At 45.5% G+C, this 20,383-nt stretch overlaps 1 long non-coding RNA gene across 1 annotated transcript; it reads right to left on the bottom strand.

Annotated features, from left to right (window-relative positions):
* Nucleotides 1-8,780: 8,780 nt before the first annotated feature.
* LOC140723654 (uncharacterized) lies at nt 8,781-19,856 on the bottom strand. Its single transcript, XR_012097941.1, has 3 exons — nt 19,815-19,856; nt 11,098-11,213; nt 8,781-8,994 (listed from the first exon to the last, which is right to left on the bottom strand). It is a non-coding gene; the product is annotated as an uncharacterized lncRNA (long non-coding RNA).
* Nucleotides 19,857-20,383: the final 527 nt, after the last annotated feature.

The raw sequence follows: 20,383 nt of genomic DNA, 5'->3' as shown, positions 1-20,383 counted from the left end.
CATTTGCCCATCGAGTCTGCTCCGCCATTCAATCATGGCTGATCCTTATATTCCTTCCTCAGCCCCACTCCCTGGTCTTCTCCCCGTAACCTTTTATGCTGTGGCCAATCTAGAACCTATCAAGCTCTGCCTTAAATGCACACAACGTTCCACAAATTCACCAGACGCTGGCTCATATTTCTTTGCATCTGTTTTAAATAAACGCCCCTCTATCTTGAGGTAGTGCCCTCTTGTCCTAAACTCCACCGCCATGGGAAACATCCTTTCCAAATCTACTCTGTCTAGGACTTTCAACATTCGAAAGGTTTCAATAAGATCCCCTCCCCATCTTTCTAAATTCCAGCGAGTACAGACACAGAGCTATCAAACGTTCCTCGTATGAGAACCCTTCCATTCCTGGAATCATCCTTATGAAATGAACCTTCTGCAATGCCAGCACATCTTTACTTAGAAAAATTGTTCACAATACTCAAGGTGAGGCTTCACCAGTGCCTTATAAAGCCTCATCATCACATCCCTGCTCTTGGATTGAATGCTATTCTAAACCACAAATTAAAAGCCAGGAGCAACAGGCTCCGGGACAGCTTCTTCAACCAGGCCATCAGACTGATTAACTCATGTGGGCACAACTGTATTTCTATGCTATATTAACCAGCCTGTTGTACATATTATTCATCATAAATTACTATAAATTGCACATTGCACATTTAGACGGAGATGTAACATAAAGATTTTTAATCCTCATGTATATGAAGGATGTAAGTAATAAAGTCAATTGAATTCAAATCAATTTCTTGTTTATTTTTTTTCATCCCAATCATTCTTTCAGTTCCTCTCTGTAGATATTTAAAAGCTTGCCAATCCTCCGTCTTCCTGCTAATTTTTGTTTCGTTGTATGCCCTCTCTTTTGCCTTTACATTAACTTGTCTTCCCTTGTCAGCCACGGTTTTACTATTTTGCCATTTGAGTATTTATTTATTTTTGGAATACATCTATCCTTCACCTTCCTCATTTTCCCAGAAACTGTCACCGTTTCTGCTCTGCTCTCATCCCTGCCAGCATCTCCTTCCAATTTGCTTTGGCCAACTCCTCTCTCAGACCACTGTAATTTCTTTCACTTCTCTGAAATACTACAATGTCAGGCTTTACTTTCTCCTTATCAAATTTCAAGTTGAACTCAGTCATGTTGTGAGCACTGCTTCCTAAGGTTTCTTTTAACCACTCACCTCTGGTTCAATACATAACAGCCAATCCAGTAGAGCTGTTCCCCAAGTAGGCTCAACGACAAACTGCTCTAGAAAGCCATCACATTGCATTCAACAAACTCACTCTCTTGAGATCCTTTACCAAACTGATTTTCCCAATTGCCCTGCATGTTGAAATCTCCCATGATTATCATAACATTGTCCTTTTCATCAGCCTTTTCTATTTCCAGTTGTAATCTGTGGGCCTCAACCTACTGACTGTTGGGAGGCCTGTATATGGCTGGTGTCAGTGTCATTTTTACTTTTGCAGTTCCTATGCATCTTCCAATCCTATGTCACATCTAGCTGCTGATTTACCAGCAGAGCCACACCACCCCATCAGCCTTCCTTCCTTCCTCCGATACATTGTGTAACCTTGGACATTCAGCTCCCAACTACAACCATCCTTCAGCCACGATTCAGTGATGGCCACAACATCATACCTGACAATTTGTAATAGTGTAACAAGATCATCCACCTTATTTCTCCTACTCCATGCATTGAGATATAACACTTTGTGTACTGTATCTGCTACCCTTTTTAATTCTGCATCCCGAATGCACTGATACTCAACCTGCTGGCTGTAATTTTCTCCTCGCATCTGTCCGCCCTATCTGACAGTCTGAATGCACGCAATCTTTGCATTTTTACCATCAGTCCTGTCCCTTCAATCTAGTTCCAACCCCCCCCCACCACCAAATTAGTTTAAATCCTACCCAAAAGCTCTATGAAACCTCTCTCACCGAGAATATTGTTCTCAACCCATCCCTTTTGAGTAGGTCATTCTTCCACCAGAACAGATCCCAATGATCCAAGAACCTGAATCCCTGTCCCCAGCACCATCTTCTCAGCCATGTTTATCTGTCAAATTATCCTGTTTCTACCCTCACCAGCACGTGGCACAGGCAGCAATCCAGAAATTACAACCCTGGGGGTGCTGCTTCTGAGCTTTCTACCAAGCTAGCCAGATTCTTTTCAGGACCTCTTTGTTTTTACTTCCTATGTAATTGGTCCCAAAATGCAACAAGTTATCTGGCTGTTTTCCCTCCCTCTCTAAATGCTGCAGACACGATCGGAGACGTCCCTGACCTTGGCACCTAGGAGGCAACATACCATTCGGGTGCCCCATTCACGTCCATACATTCTCCTGTCTGTCTCCTGACAATTGAGTCCCCGATCACGACCACTCCCCTCTTCTGCCTCTAACAACAGTGAGAGATGCTGATCCGGAAGGGGGAAGACCTGTGTCAGTCAGAGTCTGCACTCACAGGGAACATGAAGGACTTGTGTATTTTCCTGACAATCCCTGTCACCACACTGATACCTGCTTTTATTCCCTACAATATTATCATCAGTATTAAATTCCCAGTTCCTCTGGTAGATCCAAACTCATGTCCTGGTGCGTTAGTGCATTTGCCTGGGATCAGGACACCGTTGATCATCTGCCAGTCCCGTGTATTGGTTGTATTGTGACCCTGTGCTGGTGTGTTCAGGGGTCTGACATCTCCAGCTGACCATGTGACAGTGATGCCTCCCAGTCGGTGGGGTTGATGTGGAATAAACTTCAGTTCCCCTTCAGTCCATTATCACAGCCAATCCTTGCTTTAGCTTATAAATTAATTGTGTTTCATGAACAAGGAAAAATGAATATTTGTAAGTTTTACCTCGGTTAATGGCATCAAGTGTTTCTCTCAGCACTGTGTTCAACAAATAGAAGCGATCGAATTTTTCAACCGGTAGGGCCTCATCTGTCACTGACAATTCCTGGACATCGTCACTGATTCTGTAAATATTAAACTGTTGGTGATAAACTGGAATTTTGAAGTATTTTACAAATCCATACAGGGTTTGAGTAAAGAGCATGTCCTACCTCCTGTTCCGACGACCTTCCTCCTGAAATAAATAAAAGCACAAATCTGATTAGACTTCGACTTACTGTCCACATCCTGAATTTCATCCAAATCATTACAAGGTGTTGAAAATTCCCACTCCCACAGTCACTCACACACACGGGCAATACAGAACCACGGGGTAAATTAAAGGGAAAGTTTCTGAAATTCAGACCATTACTGAGAGGATGAAACTGACAGGAAAGACAGGACAGGCTGTGCATTATCATCTGGATATGACGTCAGGCTGATAGGATGGAGGAATTTAAGATCAGTGATGTATGTGATTGTGTGCGGGTGGAGGAAGTACCTCATTATGGCGAACTCGAGAGGACACAGGTGCTTGGAAGTAGTACGAAGGAGATGTTGGGTAAGTGTTTTGGAATGGGTGGAATAAGCTGCCAGCAACGACGGTGGAGGTGGATGCGATAGGGTCTTCCACAAGACTCCTACGTAGGTACATGGAGCTTAGAAAAATAGAGAGCTTTGGCTTACTCGGTAATTTCTAAAGTGAGTAGATGTTTGGCACAGAACTGTGGGCCAAAGAGACTGTATTGTGCTGGAGGTTTTCTTTGTTTCTATGTTTCTATTTATGGGGAGACCTTCAGTCAAAGATAAAATGCCAGGAGGTTTTTAATAAATCCCACAAGAAATTTAGTGAGGAGGATGTGGAACTCAGTGCCACAGGAGTGGTTGAGATGGAACAGCAGAGATTGAATGTAATGGGGAGGCTGGATAAACACGTGAGGGACCAGGGAGTTCAGGGCACTGTTGCTGGGTGCGGTGAGGAGGTGACAGGAGGCTTGTGGCCGAGGGGAAATTGATAGAAGATGGACCAAATGGCCTGCTCATGACGGAGAATGGGACACAATCCCATGTAAAACTAATTCGAAAAAGTAGAGACAGTGAAAGTTTCTGTAATCTGATGGAAACCGGATATGGAGGATAAGTCTGATGTGTGGGTCACATTCTTTGTTCTCACTAATTGACAGAGAGATCCTCACACCCACCGCACCAGACACACTCACAGCCTGTGACTGGAACTGGGAGTTAATGTGAGTTTTAGGGGATATTTAATGTGGTAATTAAGGAAACGGTCAGCAGCTCTGTGTTATGATCAGAGTAAATCATTTCAGAAAAGATTGCATTCTGTCCTGGGATGTACAGAAGTTGTGGAAGTCATGTTTTGGGACAACAACCCTGAATAGTTGCATCAATTGTCTGGTGAGAAACAGTTTACTGCCATTTGTAAATGCTGTGTGTAGGAGTAACACGTCTGTTTTCTGTCTGCATTGTATTCTGTGTTATGTGTTTATTACGATAACCAGTCACGTGAGTGGGGACGTGGTAAAAGCGAAGGGAATAAGTTACGTATTCGTACTTTGTTCTGGGCTGTTTTGACCCTGGGACTGGTAGATGTCATATCTTTTGTTGACCGATTCACTGCAGTTTAATTTACGATGAATTATGCTGAAATTTCATCATTTAAATATTGTAAGTTGCTGATAAAGGATTGAATATCAATCTCCGGTATTTAGAATGTCATTCGCGGAGTGATCGGAGGTTCGTCATGCAAGCAGAACACTCTGTGTGAGGACACCAGCAGCGGCAATTGATTTGGTAGAATTGGCCGCTGTGCTGTGTTTATTTCAAATATACCACTGTTCATTTAGTTAATTATACAGAAATAAATTGAAATGTAATCCCTCACCTTGAGAAACATCACACTGTCTTTTTGATCCATCTGTTCCTTTAACTTAGTGATTTCCTCTTGAATAATCCTTATATTCTCTTGAATCTTAAGAAGATTTTTCTCCATTGGGTTGAGAATCCTCTTCTCTTCTTCCCTGAGATCCCTGAGTAAGCTCTGCTCTTTCTCAGTGATAATCTGGCGCAGTTCAGCAAACTGGGATGTGATGTGGGTCTGAACGCTGTGTGACTGTTTCTGTCGAATGAAAGGTGAAGATTAGTTTACTGCATTGCTGTGTTGTATTTCCTTATGACATTAAAGTGACCATTCAGTCCATTCAGGTCCATACTACTTCTGAGACATTCCCGTCAACTCCATTTCCTCACGCTTTCCTGAAACCTATTCTCCCTCAATGACCCATTAACTCCCACCTGATTCACATACACCCTCCACCACCTTCACAGGGTTAATTGTAGTTAACCATTCATCCAGTATGTCCTTGGGATGTGTCTGAAACTGTCATGGCCACAGGGAGAGCATGCAAACTCCACACAGACAGCAGCAGAGGTCAGGATCGGACCCAGGTCACTGGAGCTGCGATTCTCGGCTATTCTGCATTAAATGGAGCAAAACTCGACAGTAATATCAGAAATTCCGCTCAGGAAGCCTCACCTGAACTCCGGAAATCTTCTCTTTCTGTTGCTGCTCCTTTTCCTGGAAGTCTGATTTCTTTTTTGTGAGAGTGTCTAAGGAAGATTTTAGCTGATCCTGGACGTCAGAGAGTGAAGGAAATAGAAACAAAGATGCATTAAAAGAAACAGGTGATCAGACCCGATTATCACACAAAATACCGGAGGAACTCAGTGAGTCAGGCAGCATCTATTCAGGGGAAATAAACAGTCGGTGTTCCGGGATGAGACCCTTCATTAGGACTGGGAAGGAATGGGACAGAAGCCAGAATAAAAAGGTTGGGGATGAGAACCAGCTGACAGGTGACGGGTGAGACAACGTGAGGGGGAACGTGGGGGAGGGTGATGAAGTGAGAAGCTGGGAGGGGACAGGTGGAAGAGGTAAAGGGCTGGAGAAGAAGGAATCTAATACGAGAGGACAATTCACCATGGAAGAAACGGGAGGAACTGGGCTGTTTGCGGCCCTGAATGGTGAGGAGGGAGGAGGTTAGGAGTCAGGTGTAGCACTTGTCCCGCTTGCAGGTGTCGGTGCCAGGAGGGAGATCAGTGGGGAGGAGCGAGTGGATCAGGGCGATACAGTACGTGGAGCGCGATCCATATACAGAATGGAGAGTTGTGGGGTGCGGGGGTGGGCTGTGGGACGGAAAGATACTAGAATCCCGTTGGAGATGGCGGAAGTTGCAAAGAATGAATTGTTAGTTATGTAGGCTCGTGTGATGGTATGTCGGACAAAGGAAATGTGTTAAGTATTAAATTAACGTTAGTTTTTACCATGTAGATTTTAACAGCTTCTTTAATCGGCATGAAGCGGTGCTGTCTGTGTTCCTGCGAGTCTCTACAGACCAGACAGATCAGTGTCTTGTCCGTTTCACAAAACAGCTTCAGTTCTTCCTCATGTTCCTCGCAGTGACGTTTACTTTCCTTCCCTTTCGGATTCAGGTGTAAATTTCGAACTTTTTCAGCCAGATTTGCTAAGGCCCGATTCACCCTGAGGGTGCGGTCAGCAAACACCTCTCTACAATCCGGGCAGGAGTTTCTCTCCTCCCTTTCCCAATACTGTGTGATACAAGAGCGACAGAAGTTGTGTCCACACTCCAGTGACACCGGATCGTTGAAGAAATCCAGGCAGACGGGACAAACTACCTCCTCGCTCAAACTCTCGACCGATCCTTTCGAAGCCATGTTAACTCTCAGCACTTCCTGATTCAGAATGCTTTCACTTTCGGGGAGCTGCTGATCCCCTGCAGTACCGCGATTGTCCACTACACGCGCTGCAGTCTCGGGGAATGAACATGGTTTTACTGGATGTGTTCAGTGGAAATTCTGGCCATTTCTTTGTTGAGTGTTGGATCAAAAACACATTAAACGGACAATAGATAAGAAAACGCGCCATGGACTGTCTAAGCCCGGCTACGAACGGAGGAGGGTTGGGCATATGGCTTACAACCCCATCTCTTAAAAACCTAGAGCGACAAAAACGTCAGCTGAATCTCCAAAGGCCTCATCCCTGCGGTCGGAAGGACGTTCCCCTGGAAGACGATGAAAGGAGAAGCCATGTCCCCCCCTGGGGTGGTTCACTACTACAATAACTGTGTGGCTTCCTCAGCCAACCCGGCCACTCCCTGGCCAGTGTAGAAGATCCCTGTAGTTCCAATGGTGTCCCTGTAGTCTGGAATGTGTCAGTCGGCAGCATTCCTGTACGGCTGGGCTTCGCAAACATTTTTATGCCAAAGACAAATACCAGTAACCGTGGACCCCAGGTTGGGAACCCCAGCTTTCCGGACATCTCAATGTGATGGCAGGCCAACAAGTTTCGGGGGTCTTTCCCCGAGTTGATGATCTTCCAGCAGCACTCGCTGTCCGTTTTCCTGCGCGTCCTGGGAGCAGCCCGAGGATCAGTGAGCCTTCTGTCACGCAGCTGCTGTGGCACAGGCCCTTGCATATTTCTCCACAGATCTTCGCCAGCCCACAGTCCGCAAAGAGGTGAGTGACCGTCTCGTCTCCACTGCGGTAATCTCGGGGCAGCGCGCTGTGGGAGTGATCTCCGGGCATGCAGCAAGGATCAGACTGGGAGGTCCCTCTCGTCTCCACTGCAGTAATCTCGGGGCAGCGCGCTGTGGGAGTGATCTCCGGGCATGCAGCAAGGATCAGACTGGGAGGGGCCCTCTCGCTGCCAGACAGGTGAGGTCTTGGTGCCTGTCGGTGAGATCTGGTGATGAGGCATTCTGCCAGATGGTCTGGACTGTCTGCTCAGGGAACCACTCCACTGTGTCTATCCAGTCCTTCTCCTGCAGTAACTGCAGGACATTCCGTGCTGACCACTGTTTGCTGTTCTTGTGGTCAAAGCTGCTGGTCTGAAAGAACTGTCAACAATTGCATTAACACAAGGTTCACATGGAGAAGCTTCCTGATTGAGACAGACACAGTCTCACAGGGTATTTGCAGGGTAGGGGCAGGAATGATGTTTCTCCTGGCTGGGCAGTGGAACCAGGGATCATAGACTCAAAATCCGAGATCACCTCAGCAGGACTGAGCTGAGGAGAAATTTCCCCAACACAGTGCAGTGAATATTTGGAGTCTTCTCCACACGTTTCCTGAATTAAACGGACATATTTAGGGGCTCGGCGATGTTGGGAACGTTGCAGGATAGTGGCGCTGAGATCAAAGATCAGACATGTTCTGCATGAGGGGCAGAACAACGCAACAGGCCGAACGCCTGCTCCTGTTTCTTATTTTCTAAATCACGAGTTGACCTTTGCTCCTTGTTCTCCCTTGGCCTTCAGCCTGTCGGATTGCACAGGGGAGCGGTGAGAGCTCCGGAGATCCATCAGCAGCCGCTGCGGTTATTTCATGCTCTTGTTATTTATCCTGTTTCTCCGTATTTGCATTTACACAGTTTTCTGTTATGGTTGCTATTCTATATTTTTTCTAAGTATGTCCGCAGGGAAATGCTTCTCGGGGTTGTATGTGCTGACTGATCTGTACTTTGATAATATTTTTTTTTGAAATTTGAGTTTTGGGGATTTTCCTTTAATTCTGAGAACAAACTGTGACCGACATCTCCAGCTCCCAGCAGCAGCCCGACCTCACACACTCACAGCCAATCAGCAATCACCGTTGGAAGAAGGGTGCTCCCATTGGCTGAGGGGTGTCAGTGGGCGGGACGCAAAGTGCCCGGCCGGGCCGGAGTTTGGAACCGGGACCGAGTGAGGCCGGAGACCGGGAGCTGCGCCTTTGGTTTCGGCTGCACCACCGGCGGGTCGTGAATCCTTTCGAAGGCAGAGCTGAAGAGACCGGCGGAGATTCCGTGAGATGTTTCAGCTACACGGAGGGCGCCCGGCCTTTCCCCGCCGAGGATCGGGGCCTGTTGTCTGGAGTTGTCTCGCAGACGCGTCCCTTCCTGCTGGGAGACGGGAGCTGCCCCGCAGCGGCTGCCGATGGATCTCCGGAGCTCTCACCGCTCCCCTGTGCAATCCGAACGGCTGAAAACCAAGGGAGAACAAGGCGCAAAGGTAAACTCGTGCTTTAGAAAATAAGTAACAGGAGCATGCCTGGCCACTCGGCCCGTTGCGCCTATTCCACCCTTTCCTCAGAATAGTCCTTTCTTTTTAAATCTTTATTGATTTTAAACAAACATAAATGAAACATGAATACAAAGAGCTTGAGGGTACATAATTAATAGGTTAAGGTTTAAATACAAATAGATGATAATAACCTCCCAAACTCATAGTGGTTACCAAAAATGGAGAAAATAAGAAACCCTCCCCCACCAAAAAAAATGAAAAAAATACCTAACCGACATGGGCCATTGCATTATATCAATTATACACAGTAGCGTCAATAACTCCGCACCTCCATCCAAATAATTAAGGACAATAAAAGTAAGGTTTAGGAAAAGTCAGTTTAGCTTATATGAAAATGTTGAATAAATGGTGTCCAAGTTTCTTCAAATTTAACTGAGGGGTCAAAAACAATACTTGTAATTTTTTCTAAACTCAAACAAGAAATAAAACCACTGAAATATACTTGGAGGATTAATTTCTTTCCAGTTCAATAGGATAGATCTTCTAGCCATTAATGTAACAAATGCCATCATCCGCCGGGCTGAGGGGGGATAAACGACTATTCTCCACCATTGGTAAACCGAAAATTGCAGTAATAGGATGCGGTTGCAATTTGATATTCAGAACTGTTGAAGTAATACCAAAAATATCTTTCCAATAATTTTGCAAACAGGGGCAAGACCAGAACATGTGGGTCAATGAAGCGACTTCAGAATGACATCTGTCACTGGTTGGATTAACATAAGAATAAAATCGAGCGAGTTTATCCTTGGACATGTGAGCCCTATAAACAACCTTAAATTGCATTAGGGCATGTTTAGCACAAATAGAAGAAGAATTGACTAATTGTAAAATTTTCACCCACTGCTCTGTGGGTATAAGACAGTGAAGTTCTTTTTCCCATTCCTTCTTAATTATTTCTGATACTCCTGGCTGTATTTTCATGATCATATGATAAATGGTGGCTACTTAACCCTTCTGGCAAGGATTCAGAGCTAGAATTTTTTCTGTAATGTCCATTGGACATAATTTCAGAAAATACTAACATTCAAGAAATTTCTACCTTGCAAGTATCAAAAAAAAATGAGTTTTAGTTTGGATAGCTGTTCAAAGGACATAAAACTGTTATCCAAAAATAGATGACGAAAACATGTTATACCTTTTGTTTTCCAAAACATAAAGGCTTGGTCCATAAAAGAGGGCTGGAAAAAGAAGTTAGATATAATAGGACTTGATTATTCAAGCCAAAGAATTTACGAAATTGAAACCATATTCTTAATGTATGTTTAACTATAGGATTAGTTATTTGTTTATTCGGTTTAGATAAAGCAAAAGGAACCGAAGATCCTAAAATAGAAAACAATGAGAGGTCTTGTACAGATTTACACTCCAAATTTACCCATTGCGGGCAAGGTACTATGACCGATTCTTGTGTCCAAAATATTAAATATTGAATATTAACTGCCCAATAGTAAAATCTCAGGTTTGGCAAAGCAAAACCACCTTCCTTCTTAGGCTTCTGTAAATATTTGTTACTTAATCTAGGATTTTTATTCTGCCACTCATACGAGGATGTTTTGGAGTCAATAATATCAAAAAAAGATTTAGGAATACAAATTGGTAATGCTTGGAAAAAATATAAAAATTTGGGTAATACTATCATCTTGATAGTATTAATTCGACCAACCAATGACAGAGATCATGGGGACCACCTGGTAACAAGCTGCTTCATTTGTTCAATTAAAGGTAAAAGAAGAACTTTAAATAAACCCTTATGTTTCTTGATAATTTTAATACCCAAATAAGTAAAATGATCTGTGACAACTTTAAATGGTAAGTGTTTATAAATTGGAACTTGCATATTTAATAGAAATAATTCACTCTTATTAAAATTTCAGTTTGTAGCCAGAAAAGCTACTAAACTGAGCAAGCAAGGATGAAATAGCAGGAATAGATCTCTCAGGGTCAGATATGTATAGTAACAAATCATCAGCATATAATGATAACTTATAAGTCCCTTACCCTCGGGTAATACCAAAAATATTAGGTGATTCATGAATGGCAAAGGCGAAAGGTTCCAAAGCAATGTCAAATAATAGAGGACTTAAAGGGCAGCCTTGCCTCGTACCACGGGACAACTGAAAACAAGGAGATCTTTGATTATTGGTAAGAACCGAAGCCAAGGGTTTATAATACATTAATTTAATCCATTATATAAATTTTAGGCTAAAATTAAAATTCTGCAATGTATTAAATAAATATAGCCATTCAAATTTATTGAATGCTTTTTCAGCATCTAAGGAAATGACATTCTGTTATTTTAGATGAAGAAGTATAAATTATATTAATTAATTTTCTAATGTTAAAAGAGAATAACAGGTTTTCATAAATCCGGTCTGATCTTCAGAGATAATTTGAGGTAATACATTTTCTAATCTAGTGGCAAGAATTTTGGTACAAATCATAGAATCCGTATTCAGAAAGGATATTGGCCAATAGGATGCACATTCAGTGGGGTCTTTATCTTTTTTAAGAATTGGAGAAATGGAGGCATCATAAAAAGATTGTGGTTATTTACGTACAGTTAACGCATCATTAAATATTTTAAAAAGCCAAGGAGCGAGTAAATAAGAAAAGGAATATAAACATTCAGCAGTATAACCGTCTGCACCAGGGGCTTTACCTGTATTCATTGAAAAAAGGAGTGGGTTCTCCTTTCCAGACCCTGCCCGGGGACTTTTGCCACTCCTCAGAGTTATATATGGAACCTCTCGGACAGGGACAGGGAGTGGGTTCCCCATTCCAGACCCTGCCCGGGGACGTGCCACTCCTCAGGGTTATATATGGAACCACTCGGACAGGGACAGGGAGTGGGTTCCCCTTTCCAGACCCTGCCCGGGGACTTGTGCCACTCCTCAGGGTTATATATGGAACCTCTCGGATAGGGACAGGGAGTGGGTTCCCCTTTCCATACCCTGCCCGGGGACTTGTGCCACTCCTCAGGGTTATATATGGAACCTCTCGGACAGGGACAGGGAGTGGGTTCCCCTTTCCAGACCCTGCCCGGGGACGTGTGCCACTCCTCAGGGTTATATATGGAACCTCTTGGACAGCGACAGGGAGTGGGTTCCCCTTTCCAGATCCTGCCCGGGGACTTGTGCCACTCCTCATGGTTATATATGGAACCTCTCGGACAGGGACAGGGAGTGGGTTCCCCTTTCCAGACCCTGCGCGGGGACTTGTGCCACTCCTCAGGGTTATATATGGAACCTCTCGGACAGGGACAGGGAGTGGGTTCCCCTTTCCAGACCCTGCCCGGGGACTTGTGCGACTCCGCAGGGTTATATATGGAACCTCTCGGACAGGGACAGGGAGTGGGTTCCCCTTTCCAGACCCTGCCCGGGGACTTGTGCGACTCCGCAGGGTTATATATGGAACCTCTCGGACAGGGACAGGGAGTGGGTTCCCCTTTCCAGACCCTGCCCGGGGACGTGTGCCACTCCTCAGGGTTATATATGGAACCTCTTGGACAGCGACAGAGAGTGGGTTCCCCTTTCCAGATCCTGCCCGGGGACTTGTGCCACTCCTCAGGGTTATATATGGAACCTCTCGGACAGGGACAGGGAGTGGGTTCCCCTTTCCAGACCCTGCGCGGGGACTTGTGCCACTCCTCAGGGTTATATATGGAACCTCTCGGACAGGGACAGGGAGTGGGTTCCCCTTTCCAGACCCTGCGTGGGGACTTGTGCCACTCCTCAGGGTTATATATGGAACCTCTCGGGCAGGGACAGGGAGTGGGTTCCCCTTTCCCAGGCAGACGCCCGAAGGTGACCGGGAGCCACCAGAGGGGCTGATGTAATACAAGCCATGGCATGGTGGGTCACTGAGGTAAGGGAACCCATTTGAATGACAGCCCGACTGCACGCGGATTTTGGTGAATTTACCCGATAACTACAGAAAAAAGGAGAATCCATTGCGTACTTTATAGTGTTATGCCCTCGGCCCCCTCCTTTGTGAGAATCGCAATACCCCTAGTCGAGGGGGGGGGGGGTCAACTGACCCAAGAGAGAAAGAGTCGTGCTGAATAGACACAGGAAAATGGGAGAGAGAGAGAGGGAGAGAGAGAGGGAGACGTGCGGAAGACCACGTTCTCCCAAGAATTAGAATAAAGGCGACATTGACTATTGTCTCATGGAGACCACGTGAAAAGCCCTCGGGCAAAGTGGGCTGGTTGAGAGAGAGATCGCATTACCTGCAACCTTGATTGACACCTGCGATCCCGTGAAGAAGTATAAAGGAGGGTCTGGGGGGGGGGACCCTCAGACGCACCAAGGAGACACCAAGGAAGCACGATACCGATTCCCGTGGGAGCGGGAAGCCATTTTGAAGGAAGCCACGTGCGTTAGATTCCAAATGTTGAATCTGTGGCTGGAACCATCGGAAAACTGCTGTTAAACAACAACAGGGAAGTCTACTCCCCTGATTCCAAGGATTTGCTCTGTAAGGACAACGGGCAAGTGTTTATCTTTTCTAAATCATCTCTCTCTCTCTACAACGTGAAAACCCCAGCGGTTCCCAAAAGGGAAAAGCCTGCAAACTTCTGAGTGACTCTTTATATTTCAATTGGACTCAGTATTATACCCTAGACAACTATAGAGCTTATTTCTGATTGATTATTATTACACCGGTGTTTTAGATTGAGTTTGACGATGTATATGATCTGAATGTTTTGTATTAACCATACGCTTGTGCCCCTTTTTGAATAAAACGTTTGGAAATAGTAGCATCCGACTCAGCTGATCCATCTATCTTTGCTGGTAAGTTACCTGGTTACGGGGTTACGTAACAAGTGGGGTTCTCGTCCCGGGATTTGAAACCAAACGGGAGGGTCAGTGAATCGGGCTGTAAGTCCAAAAGCAGGAAGTGCGAAGGGTCATACAACAGCATTACGTTGGGAAGAAGGTGTTTGCAGCTGAGGATTTGGAAAATATCCCCGAAAAGAGATTAGCGAGTGGGGCAGATCAGGCAGAGTTGGAGAAAGCAAGGTTGGACCATGAGCTTAAAGTAAAGCAGCTGGAAGCAGCTGAAAAGGCTGCGGAACGAGCTGAAAAGGCTGAGGAAAGAGAGCATGTGTTCAAACTAAAGGAATTAGAGATGAAGCGGTGTCATGAGCTCCAGCTAAAGCAGCTAGAAGCAGAAGCAGAAGAGAAAGCGAAACAAAGAAGCCATGAATTGGAGCTGGACAGGCGAAGGCAAGAGCGAAGAGCTCAAGGGCAAGAGAGAGAGGAGGGGTTTGATGTTAGTCAGGCGTTGAGGTTGGTCCCCCCGTTCGAGGAGACGGATGTTGATAGTTATTTCTTGCTTTTTGAGAAGGTGGCAGTGAATCAGAAGTGGCCCAGAGAGCAGTGGGTGGCGTTGTTACAAAGTCTGTTACGAGGAAAAGCACAGCGGGTATATGCCGCGCTGCCCCCAGAAAGGGACGGGAATTATGATCAAGTAAAGGAGGCCATTCTCCGAGGTTACGAGTTAGTACCTGAGGCGTATAGACAAAGGTTCCGAAATTTAAGGAAAGGGTGGAATCAAACATATACCGAGCTAGCCCATGAGAAGGGTGTGCTCTTGGACCGTTGGTGCACCGCTGAAAAGGTGGCCGAGAGCTATGGGCGTATCAGGGAGTTATTTTTGGTTGAAGAATTTAAAGGTTGTGTTCCGGAAGAGATCCGAATGTACTTAAATGAGAGGACGAATCAGTCCATCTCAGAGATGGCTAGGTTCGCAGATGAATATGCCCTAACCCACAAGACAAAGTTTTCCTCGCCAAAAAGTTACTCGAGAGACCGTCGGAACGGCAGGGAAAGCCCGCCGGCTGAGGCGGAGATCCCGCCGGGAGCTAGCAGAAAAAGTGAGGATAACAGATGGGAAATCTGGAGACCCCCTGGTTTAACCTGCTTTAATTGTAAGAAGGTGGGTCATATCGCATCAAAATGCTTTGCTCCGAGAAAGGAGCCAGAGAGGGAGAGAGCAGCGATCCCTATCGGGCGTGCAGTGGTAATCAGGAAATCGACAAGAGGGCCCCAGGTAGAGGGAATACAGCAGGGGCAGGAGACATTTAGTTCCGAAGGAACCGTGTCTTTGAAGGAAGGGGACCCCCCCATCCCCGTACGAATTTGGAGAGACACGGGGGCGGAGCTATCATTAATTAGCCGTAACGTGTTACCCTTCGGACCTCCGACGGGCGAGGTAGCCCTGAGAGGCCTAGGGAACTGGATCGAAGTAGTGCCTTTGCATAGGGTCCTTCTCGATTGCGAGTTGGTGTCGGGACCTGTGGAACTAGGAGCCCTGCCGGAGTTACCGGGGGAGGGCGTCGACCTCCTTTTGGGTAATGACCTTGCGGGTGGGAAGATGGGAACCGCCCTGATAGTTGAGGCCCCAGCCATGGAGTCCCCGAGCTATCCCGCATGCGCGGACACTTGCAGCCTGTCGAGAAAAGCAGCTGAGAACCAGAGCAGTTGAAATCGGGCCAGTAGTGAATTGGCCAAGACGTTTTTACCGACCCTATACCACGAGGGTTCCGAGGGTGGTAAAACAGAAGGTAGTAAAGTGAAAGTGGGTAAAGGCGAGGAGATAGTCCTCCCCTTAGTGAAGAGAAAGGTCATAGATTCACCACACTCTTCTGTTACGTAACCTCGTAACCTATTAAGCTGAAGTTTGATGCTACCAGACTTTAGTATGGCACGTGAGGTTAAGGTATTAAAGAAAGGGGCACTGTACTTGTTGCCTGTTTAGATATTGACTTGAATGTATAACGGTAGTACTCTGTGAAGAGAAAAGCTTGTGTAGTATATAGATTTTAAAAAAAAGTCCTGTACCAACCTGTTTTTAACCGCTGGTAAAAAACCTGTTATGGGGGGAGGTGTTATGCCCTCGGCCCCCTCCTTTGTGAGAATCGCAAGAGCCCTAGTCAAGAGGGGGGTCAACTGACCCAAGAGGGGGAGAGACGTGATGAATAGACACAGGAAATGGGAGAGAGAGAGAGAGAGACGTGCGGAATGCCACGTTCTCCCGAGAAGCAGAATAAAGGCGATATTGACTATTGTCTCATGAAGACCACGTGAAAAGCCCTCGGGCAAAGTGGGCTGGTTGAGAGAGAGATCGCATCACCTGCAACCTGATTGACACCTGCGATCCCGTGAAGAAGTATAAAGGAGGGTCTGAGGGGGTGAAACCCTCAGACGCACCAAGGAGACACCAAGGAAGCACGATACCGATTCCCGTGGGAGCGGGAAGCCATTTTGAAGGAAGCCACGTGCGTTAGATTCCAAATTTTGAATATGTGGCTGGAACCAACGAAAGACTGTTTTTAAATAACAACGGGGAAGTCTGTTCCCCTGATTCCAAGGATTTGCTCTGCCAAGACGACGGGCAAGTGTTTATCTTTTCTAAATCATCTTTCTCTCTACAACGTGAAAACCCCAGCGGTTCCCAAAAGGGAAAAGCCTGCAAACTTCTGAGTGACTCTTTATATTTTAATTGGACTCAGTATTACCCCTAGACAACTATAGAGCTTATTTCTGATTGATTATTATTACACCGGTGTTTTAGATCGAGTTTTGACGATGTATATAATCTGAATGTTTTGTATTAACCATACGCTTATGCCCCTTTTTGAATAAAACGTTTGAAAATAGTAGCATCCGACTCAGCTGATCCCGCTATCTTTGCTGGTAAATTACCTGGTTACGGGGTTACGTAACAGAAGAGTGTGGTGAATCTATGAAATTTCTCTTCACAGGCGTCGGCGGAGAACTCATCACTCGGTGTATTTAAGGCAAAGGTTGATAGTTTCTTGATTGGTCAATGTGTGAAAATTATGGGGAGAAGGCAGGGGGATGTGGCTGAGAGGGCTAATAAATCAGCCACGATGGAATGGCCGAGCGGAGGTGATGGAGCAAATGACCTAATTCTTCTCCTATGTCTTATGGTCTAGTGATCTAATTGATTCTGGAAATGAATTATCTAACCGACTTTACTCGAGACACAGGCACGGGGAACTGGAATTGCAGACACTGTAAGGAAGGGTGTTGGTAGAAAACAGCAAGCTTGTGAAGTACTTTGGGAATGGGAAAGGTCCCTTATGCAGACCATAGCACAACAGGACAACAGTGAAAGCTGATCTACCTGAGTACGAAGTTAGTACAGCATTTACATTCCCATTTGACAAAATTAACAGTAAAGCTCCATTTTGATAACAGAAAGAATTCATGAAATAATAGTCTAGGCCCTGATGGTTGAATAAAATGTTTATGCACAGGTCTAACAGTCCAACAAATTCTCTATGACAACAACTGGTGTGCACTATAATGTCATGAGTGGAGTTCCTGAATCTTGGCGGTTGTCATTGTTCCAATATACTGTTACCTGCACTTTGATATCACTCTAGTACCATTTATTTAAGTACTACAGCACTAAATGACCATTCAGCCCATCTAGTCCTTACTGTACTATCATTTTGCCTGGTCCCACCGACCTGTACTGGACCATACCCCTGCTACACATGTAGTCATCTAAACATCTCATCAATGTTGAAATTGATCTTCCACTGGCAGCACATTCCACACACACACCACACTCCCAGTGAAACAGATCCTTTAAATTTTTCACATTTCACCCCTAAACTATCATCTCTAATATTGAATTTTTTGAGGATGTGACAAAGTGTATTGAAGTTAGAGCAGTGGATGGGTGTATTCAGAGAGTCAGAAGGCATGGGATGCAGGGAGACAAGGCTGTGTGGATACAGAATTGGCTTGTCTCCCAGAATTGACTTATAGAAGGCAGAGGGTGGGTGCAGACAGAGGGTATTCTGCCTCGAGGTCAGGGACATGTGGTGTTCTTCTGGGATCTGCGCTGGACCGTTGTTCTTTGCGATTTTTATAACAGTCAAATACACACAGAATACTGAAGGAACTCATCAGATCAGGCACCATCTATGGAGATGAATAATGAGTCAATGGTTCAAGGTTGAGACCCTTCTTGTAGACTGAAAAGGAAGGGGTCAGATGCGAAAATAAGAATGGCGTGCACAAGTGGGCAGGGATTAGGTGAGTTGAAATGTGAGTGTGTGGAGGAAGGGAAATGAAGTAAGAAGATGGGAGTTGATAGGGAGAAGAGATAAACATTTGAAGAAGGAATCTGAGAGGAGGAGTGCGGACAATTGCAGAACCGTAAGGAGGAGAGGTATCTGAGGAAGGTGCTGGAGATGTGAGGAGAAGACAGGAGGCGAAAGGAAAGCCAAACTGGAGGAGGGGTGAATTTTCTGTCAGTTGGGGAAATCAATATTCATGCTGTAATGCAGGCAGCCGGAGTATGATGTTGCTCCTCCAACCGGGGAGTAGGGTCATCGTGGCAGAAGGGTCGGCCATGGACAGGCATGTTGGAATGGGAATGGGGTGTGGAATTACAATGGGTAGCCAACAGGAGATGCTGTCCATCAGACCGCATGACATAGGAGCAGCGTTAGGCCATTCAGTCCATCAAGGCTGCTCCGCCAGTCCTTCATGGCTGATCCCAAATCCCAATCAACTAAAATACGCCTGCTTGCTTGTCATATCCTTCGAGGTCCTGACTAGTCTGGAAATATCAATTTCCGCTTGAAATGTGCCCATGGACTTGATCTCCACCACATTCCACAGATTCGTTACTTTGACTGAAAAGAAACAAATCTTCCTCCCCTCTGTTCTAAACGGTCTCCCCTCAATTTTGAAGCTCAGCCCTTTAGTTCGGGATACCCCCACCACAGGAAACATCTCTCCGCATCCACCACGTTTCAACATCTGGTACGTTTCAGTGAGATACCCTGAATTCTTCTAAATTCCAGCTGCCAAACGCTCCTCATACGTATATCCCTTAATCATCCCCGTGAACCCGGAATCATATGCCATGGTGAATATAGCAAAATTACTGAACAAAAATATTCCCAGTAGGTATCAGGTCTGGTCACTGCAGAGGAGACTGGAAAGAGTCCCTGTCCCCATCAATCTCACAGGTGAAGGGTCGCCTCTCCTGGGGGGTACTGTTTCTGACCTTGAATATTGGTGTGTGAGTAGGTGAATAGGCATTTGTAGCACTTGCTGAGACCTGACGTTGATTATAAGCAGAGTTTGGCCAAACATGTTGTTTTCTCTGGAGTTGTGGAGGCTGAAGGGAGATTTAACAAATCTTTGTACGATCACAGAGTTATAGAATAGACAACTGGCGTAGTTGTCCCAGGACTGAAATATCACAGACTAGCAGGCATGCATTTACACTGAGGGGAGTTAATCTGAACGGAAATATGCCGGGCAAGTTTTTGTTCACATAGTTTGGTGGGTGCATGAAATGCCCTTCCAGGGCTGATACTCGAGGCAAGTATGACAGAGGCGATAAAGTCCCTTTTAAATAGGTGTTTGAATGAGCAGGGAATGGACAAGTGAGGGTATTATATCAGCCAATGGCATTAGTTTAGTGGGGCATTAAATGATACTTTAATGATATGTTTCTGGACTGCATTGCTCAGTGTTCGATGTTGATCGGAATGTTGTTCCACCCGGGGACTGGAATCAGCAAATCCGGCTGATTATATCAGTTCTTGTGAAATCTTCATCACCATCCACACCCTCATAGCAATAAATCAAACCTACATACTTTCTTGACAGTTCCACGCAAATTTATTATCAAAACCCGCATACATTACCACATACCTCATGGGCAGATTCCATTTCTTGTAGCTGCTTAGAAGAAAAATAAACACAACAGAATTTAATAAACACTACGCAGGGAGAGTCAAAGATGGAGAAACAACCAAAGTACAGGGAAAATAAATTTGCAAATACAAAATATATGACAATGAAATTGAGTTGTAAATTCCTTGAATGTGAGTCTGTAGGATGTGGAACGAGTTGAGATTTGTTGGTGATTTAAGTTAGCCACAGTGGTTCAGGACCCTGATGGTTGTAGGGGAACAATTGGTCCTGAACCTGGTGGCGTCGGACCATAAGGGTCCAGTATCCCTCTCCCAGATGTAGTGGCGAGAAGAGGGCATGTCCTGAATAGTGGGCGTCTTTTGTCAGTGTTCCGTGGGAATGTATACAATGGTGTGGACGGGTTTGTCTGTGATGGACTGGGCTGTATCCACCCCTTTCTCTACACTTTCCCTTCACTAGATTGCTTTAGTAAACATGACAGGAGGCCGTCCAGGAATACAATACCTCCCATCTGCGATAGTTAGTCATAGATATTCATACTGACCTGTCGGGGTATTAAAAGCTGT

Source organism: Hemitrygon akajei, unplaced genomic scaffold (genome assembly GCF_048418815.1).
Source record: "Hemitrygon akajei unplaced genomic scaffold, sHemAka1.3 Scf000123, whole genome shotgun sequence".
NCBI classification, from domain to species: domain Eukaryota; kingdom Metazoa; phylum Chordata; class Chondrichthyes; order Myliobatiformes; family Dasyatidae; genus Hemitrygon; species Hemitrygon akajei.
This window is presented reverse-complemented; position numbering and strand designations above follow the sequence as displayed.